Source organism: Triticum dicoccoides, chromosome 7B (assembly GCF_002162155.2).
Source record: "Triticum dicoccoides isolate Atlit2015 ecotype Zavitan chromosome 7B, WEW_v2.0, whole genome shotgun sequence".
Classification (NCBI taxonomy): Eukaryota; Viridiplantae; Streptophyta; class Magnoliopsida; order Poales; family Poaceae; genus Triticum; species Triticum dicoccoides.
Window position 1 is genome coordinate 604,889,719 of NC_041393.1, and position 7,439 is coordinate 604,897,157.

At 42.8% G+C, this 7,439-nt stretch overlaps 1 long non-coding RNA gene across 6 annotated transcripts; it reads right to left on the reverse strand.

The window, feature by feature from the left end:
* Positions 1 to 2,221: 2,221 nt before the first annotated feature.
* On the reverse strand, positions 2,222 to 7,033 carry LOC119337751. 6 transcript variants are annotated; one of them, XR_005163598.1, is made up of 6 exons: positions 6,810 to 7,033; positions 6,404 to 6,743; positions 4,775 to 5,106; positions 4,150 to 4,285; positions 3,589 to 3,951; positions 2,222 to 3,475 (listed from the first exon to the last, which is right to left on the reverse strand). It is a non-coding gene; the product is annotated as an uncharacterized LOC119337751 (long non-coding RNA). The 6 variants fall into 6 exon arrangements; XR_005163599.1 differs by having other exon boundaries at positions 3,589 to 3,664; positions 3,810 to 3,951; positions 6,404 to 7,033; XR_005163600.1 differs by having other exon boundaries at positions 2,222 to 3,155; positions 3,349 to 3,475; positions 6,404 to 7,033.
* Between the last annotated feature and the right edge of the window lie 406 nt (positions 7,034 to 7,439).

A 7,439-nucleotide genomic window follows, 5' to 3' on the forward strand; every position in this document is an offset into this window, starting at 1 on the left:
AATCCATACACAAGTGTAAAATGAAAAGAAGAAAGAATAACACGGTATATCGGGGCCAACCAAAGGTAGAATGGATTACATTCTACAACTCATGCATCGTAAATTGTATTGTTAGTCAATCACCCGATTTGGTCGAACAAAGGCTACAACCTCCAAGTGGCTACACCTAGAGGGAATTCTCACCTAGAGACCAAATTGAGCTTCAAGAACTTGGTAAAATAGTTGCTTGGTAAAACATGTCCTTATCAAAATGAAAAAACATGTCCTTATCAAAATTACCCCTTTACACAGGTAGAATATAAATATCTTCTTAGGTGGAATTTTGAGCTTCCAAATGATTTTTCTACGGAAGTTATAATTGTCATTTAGTATCATGCACATATGCAGAGGATAGAAATAGTTGCTGATGCATGATGCTTCCAAATGAATGCATCCTTGTCATGTGCTAGGTCGAACACTGCACCAAATGAAACCAGTTTGTCTATTTATTGACGTTTAAGCTCGTGAAAAGCCAATACAATGGTATCTACATACGAAGTCTGTCATTAGAACATGCTTTCGTTGAAGTATGTTATATAGCGATGGGCATTGCTTGGGTAATAGGTTATCACCAAACTGAGACTCTTCCTACAAGTGTATATTGGTACCATTACCCACCATGAATCGCCACATGGTGCATAAGTCATCTTCGACTCCAATGAGCCCCTTCGAGGAGGGTGAGCCAGTGGGTCTTAATTATGTTGACTTACGACATATGTTTAGAATGGAGGTATTTATTATTAGTAAGTCTTGCAACAATGTATCTCCAATTATAAATTTAAATAACTAATTAGTGTGCATTTGTTTTAATTTTTTTGGCTCTCTATATCTACCCCACCTTGAACTTTCGATCTATAGATGACACTATATTTAGTTAGATGGTTTATCTTTGTTTATGCTCATCACTTTACTAAAACAATACAGATCTGTAATGGTTCACAATTTTTCGGAAAGACACCTCAAAGAAAGACAAGGCAAGAAGTGAGTATTGCGTGACTGAAACAAGTCACCCTCCATATGATAGAAAAATGCATTTCCAATGGTTAAGTTGTTTTTCTCCAAGTGTTCTTCTACACCCTTCCATTCTTTGTTTAGAAGCATTCGGTAATGAATGGGGATACCAATGTAGAGAAAAAAAAGGAGTTGTCCTCTCCACCAAAAGGTTTAAAACTAGTCCTAGATCTCTTTACTTTGGCCAAAACATAATATTACGCTTTTATGAAAATGAATTTTTAGGCCGAGAACTGTTGAAATATACACTATACATGATATGAGCTTAGCATTGACAACTTTTCCATGTAATTTTCCATAAATATGAAGGGTTCATTAGCATACTGTAGTATAGACACATCTCATCCACGAGATGTTTGATCAAATATACCTACCTGAGGCTAGCCGTAATGGGAGTATTATAAGCGGTATCATGCATGCCAACTAGATTTTTTGAATGATGTGGCACACAATTAAATAAGGGAAGAGAGGATGTGGTATCATATCATAAGATACCGTATCATATTAAATGTTATACTGCTTTGTGTCATGCATGACAATTAATAAGGCAACCTAAGATTCTAACTTATGATAATATGCATTACGGAAGTAGTATCATACACTAGTATCATATGCATAATACTAATATACGATACTCTTCATTACGACTAGCCTGACAATCCCTTAGCATGTGATGTGGGGATAGTAGGCGTTTCGGCAAAAATATTACAAAACAGGTGGGAACAGCCAGTCCCCATGCCGCACACTCTTCCACTTTGGAGTACTAGTATAATGCCCGTGTGTTTCCATGGGCCAACAAATGAATTTATCACGAGGCTTTCAATTTTAGCTCTTTGACCATTGTCTTATTAGTTCGCTATGTTGTCACCCCACTCTAAATCTACCTCGTGTTCCCTCCAAGTCTATCAAATTGTTGTCCCATCACCCCTAACAAACGGACCAACAGATGACGTTTGGCTTCAGCTCTACATTACCACCCAGCTCAAATTTACATATGTTTTCTCCAAGTTCGTTAAATTACCATAGGAATTCTCATCGTCCCTAACTCTGAATGTCTTCCAACATTAGTCATCCAACTTTTTGGAATTTCTTCCAACATTAGCCATCAAGTCCCTCCTAAAAGTTATGACAATGTAAACAATTTCCCCCATACAATTTAGCAAATGTAATGTAATACTTCAAAAATCCCAAATTGCTCTCATTTTTCTTTTTTAAGCATTGCATGAGAGCTGATAGTTTCAATCACACGAACCCTCCTATGTCAGGATTAAAATCATCCATACAAAGAAAAATAGCTAGAAAAGTATTTGTGTTGTTGGATTAGCTGTTATAAAGACAATTTGTTTCCGCTTTTGTCCAGTACAAATGACATGAAACAATTTCTTCTCACTTGAATTGATGACTCATGCAACATATTTGTATTCTGTTATGCAAATGAATGCATGCATCGTCGTCCCTTTAGCTAGCTACTATGACACCACTTCATGACGGAGCATCCAGTCCCTGCTCTCTGCACTCCCTTATTTCTCTCACATGCTCGTGCTCCTTGCCCTTCTCATTGACACCACAACTTTCACCAAGCAGGAGATCCCTGTAATCAGTGACTGGGCGTGAACAAAATTGAAGGCAGGGCCAAAAAGACTAGAAAGATTAGAGTGGCTGAAAGATTAACAACGAGTTTAGTATTAGGACAAGCTTATCCTTGCAATGTTTCACATGAAAAGGGGGCCGGGACCCTCCGCTGGTGCCTGTAATGCAAAATCTTTCATAGAAAACCGAATCAATATCAGATGTGCATATGTTGCTATCTTAGCCATTTACATTGGCTCAAATGATTCTCTATCTCAACCATTTACAATCCCTCAAATCATTCTCCATATTTCTGTTACAGCCTAAGTAGCCAAACTTTATTGTTGTTCAGCAGCAGTTGATGCTTGTTTCTTTGATACACACGCAAAACATGAGATTCTTTGTATTTATCATAACACGGTTAATCAAAATAGAAGAACTATGATCATCTTCTCACCGAAATAAGGACCAAAATGTAGTGCCCAAATGTCAGTGACAACTAAGGCAACCTCGGCTTGCAGCCATTGGCGCAAACCCTGTAATCCAAGGAAGAACCATGACGTCATGCAAAAAACACAGTAAGTACTATCTTATTGTATAAAGACAATTTTCTTTGGAGAGAAACTTGTACTTGACATGAGGAACCTGGACTTCTCCTCTTGACACCATTAATATATTAAATAGCTTCAGAATAACCAGACACATACATGCAAAAATCACAACAATTACCCGATGCTTGCAATTAGCCTGGTGAGCGGGTCTAATTCAAAAAAAAAACCTCGTGGGAGGTCCAACTCCTCATTGATGGCCGATGCGTTTTGTCTTGGCATATGGTCTCCTCTAGCATGTCCAACCTCTGTATCACGGTGCATCATTGTTCAATCCACATTGAACGAATTTGTTTGGGTTAGAACATATACGACAGTGCAAACCATATGTTGGTGTGTGGCCATGGATTACCGTACATACCTTTCATAATGTTCCTCTATAGCTCAATGTTCGTCATGCTTCTTATGTCCACCGCCGGCCTAAGCGGGCCATTTTGCTAGGTCAGGAAGGAGTGGAAACAAGAGATGGCTTCAGTCAGGTAGGTTCTTTTTTAGGTAAAGTGCGTTGCTATGTGCTATAATGCACATAAATGAATCAAATAAATAGTTAAGGTCATCTCCAAGGGCCAAGCTCATTTCTACCTCTTACGTCCGGGCATGCTCTGACATCAAATGGGCGCCCAACGGGCTTCTCAAATTCCAACCGTCTGGACAGTCTGGATTCTCCAAAATCCAGCCCATATGTGGGGGAGAAATGTGGCTAAAGTAGATGGGCTTTTTGTTGCTGATAATCATGAGTACAATATTACTACTAACTACTTTAGATAAAAAATTAGGGGTATTTTTTAATAATTCTTGCACAATGCTTGAAGAACCCAAATAAATATGAGCTTATAATGGACATCATACCTACCTAACCAAAACTAAAATACAATGAATAGCTTCTGAAGCATTACCTAAGGCATATGATCAGAGGTCATACCTGCATGACCTCATCACCGCAGAGATCACATCCGGGGAAACACCGTGTTTGGCGAGCAGCAAGGGCATAGAGTGTCCATGTCACTCCCGGGGAAACACCGTGTTTGGCGAGCAGCAAGGGCATCTTTTTTTTAATCCTGCACATGAGCAATGTATGTACATATCATACACATTGGACCTTCAGATGCCATGTTGTCAAATTGAAAAATAAATAACACATTATTCTCTAGATCTGGACAACATGACTAAAATATTGACTCTGCTTCATTATATATGTGTCAGCCTTATTAAAATGCAACCTTTCATATACTTGTATCAATCATGGACATTATAGTACTAAAATAGACGGGCACGGCAACACGCGCCGTTGATGATATAATCAATCAGTCATGGTTATAGATAATAATTCTCATCAACCTGCAGTAGTACAATGTGGAAGATAAATATCCCTCATCACTTACGACAAGACCTATAGCTCCAAGAACGATAATTTCCACCATCGAACCTTTTTGTTTTAGGGAGAGTTGCACCAAGACTTGATGAAATAAGGCTTTTCAGTAACTCATCATTAAGGCATTATAAATATGGCATTTCATTGGGAAATATCAATCAGACCAATCGCTTACCAGTTGAGATACCATAGCTCAGAACACAAACTTTGTCCGGAGGTGCCTCCGGGTTGATCTTCACTAGGCACCCAACATGGATCACTGTGTACTCGCTGAAGGTAGAGGTTCTGACGAAGCGGAATATAGGCTTCCAACCGACGGTGAAGCAGGACTGCCCGTCACCGGTCACCAGTCATCATGCCTTGGTTGACATTGATTCTGAGGAGGTAACACATGTTGCTCTCCTCTGACTTGCAATGAGCACAATCCTTGCATGCGCCAGTGAACACTGGCAGGACATGATCACCTGCCACAAGCTGGGTCACGCCCTCTCCCACACTCTCAACAACCTTATAAGGAAAAAATAGATTTAGTAAAAAAAACATACTTTCATTGTTAATTGTAAGACAATATTAATTAAAATGCCAACTAAAGAGTGAATTGATGGCAGTAACAGATATTTGGATATTTACACCCCCCCCCCCCAATTTCTGCCCGGCCTCATCTTTAACCCTATATAAAAACAATGTTCAAAGTTGCCCCTCTTCTGTCTGGTGCCCTTATGGAAATACCCTTCTGTGCCGTTTCCGTCCAGTTAAAGGCCTTTGACCGTGTTCGAGACCTTTCCTGGACTATTTTGCCCTTGTCTGGATATGTCACTTATGGGTGGGACCCATCTCTATGAAAATAAAAATGTAAATAGACTCTCACCTCTCTTTCTTTCACTTACATTTCGAGCCTAATAACAATAAAAACAAATATAAAAATGAAACTTTGCCCCTCTACTCCCGTACCAAAGGCCACCTCCCCGGGCGCGTGAGAAGAGGAGCTCCTTCTCTGTTCCCGCCCGATCTTCCCCACTACCGCCTCCGGCGACCTGGCCGCCACCGGCGAGCACCACGGGATCCCGCTGGAGCCCTATGCCTTCTCTTCTTCCTCTTTTCTTCTTCCTTCCTTCTGCATCTCTCAACTCATCTCTCTCTCTTTCCTGTCAAGGGGCCTCCATGGCCGACCATTGGACCTTCGAGCGTCGCCGCCGTGGGCCGCCACCGGAACTCGCCTGCCCTGGATCCGCTCGCGCCGGACCCGATCCATGCCCCTACACCTCGTCGGTACCGTCCCGTCCATCACCGGTCGTTGGCCACCACCGCCTTATTCGCCGCCCCCATCACGACTCCAGAGCCCGCGTGCTCCATGCACCCTATGTCGGTGCAGCCTTGCACCGGAGTTCCCCCGCACCCGTGCCTTGCCTCCATAGCTTGATCACGTGATTTCGTTGCCGTCATGCCATATGCTTACCGGCGTTCAACCACCGACTAAGAAAATCGACAGTGGGCCCCGTGGCCAGGGTGTTTAGCTTAGGCTTATCCCAATTAAAGCTAAACCTCATGTCAAGTAGGGACAAATCAGTGGATCCTCTCACTTAACAAAGCATTTAAGAAGTATTAAAAACAAAGTAGATAAATCTATTTAGAAAATATTAAGAAGTATTAAACTGTAACTAAGAAATATGGATATTTGTTGTACATACTAAAATTCCACCAAATTAATCAGCGTAACTGTAACTGAATAAGATAGACAGAGAAGATGCGTACGATACAGGCTACAGCCTCATGGCCTAAGATCCAAAACCAGTGTTTGTCGTACCCAATAGAACCACGCCAAGTTAGCCACTGGATTTGCCATGTCTGGCTCTTCTTCTTGCCACGGATTGTGATGGCCATGGTCGTGGCGTCCGTGGAGACCGTGGGAGAGCCAGCACGAACGAGCGACAACCGAACGAGCTACACAGAGCAGACGGACGAGCGGCAGCCAAACGAGGATGGCTAGCTGCAATACGTGCGGGCGAGGGATAGTCCATACATATTCGATTCAATTGAAGACGCAACCCGGCGTTGCCCTGCAGGTGGACCAGCGGACCAGAGCAAGTAGAGGAGCCGGCCAATTGCTGTGTGGGCTGCTAGCGCTCGTTGGCCGCGGAGAGGATCTGCACGGGGGGCGGGAGCAAGCCGTCAAGTGGGGGCGAATCGAGATCTGAATGAGGGGTACTCACCCACATGGCGGGGTCGCGGGATCTCCTTGGCGCGTCTCAGCCGGACATCGGCGGCGGAGGCTACTATCGGATCTTGGTGGCGGCGAAGAGCTTCGCTATGGCGGCTGGGGCATTCTTGACAATCGATGTAGGAAACAGATCGATGGGGCGGCGATGGAGCAGTAGGGGCGGCGGCAGAGCGGGAAAGAGGTTGCATCTGGATCGAGAGGAGGGGGCGTCATACGGGTTTTTCTTTGGATCGAGAGGAGAGGGGGTGTCATACGGGTTTTTCTTAGCGAGAGGGGTGGTGCGAAACAACCTACAAAAAAACCAAGGTAGAAAGGAGGACGAAAAAAACTGAACGAAAATGATGGGACGAAAATAAATCCGGAACAGAGACTATCAACTGAGACATTAGGAGTAGAGATTGGCCAATATAGTCATTAACCTTAATGCCAACACTCCCTCATTGAACAAACAAGCAATCCAATCACACCATTTTGGTCTAAATGTTTCATGCATAACATTTGTTGGAGAAAGACCATACTTTGTTGTAGACCTTCTTAAAATTCACTTTCAAGATAGCCTCGTCGTGTTTCTTAAAGGTGAGCTTATGGGTGGTTTCATGAAGGACCGCTACCCCCTCTGGGA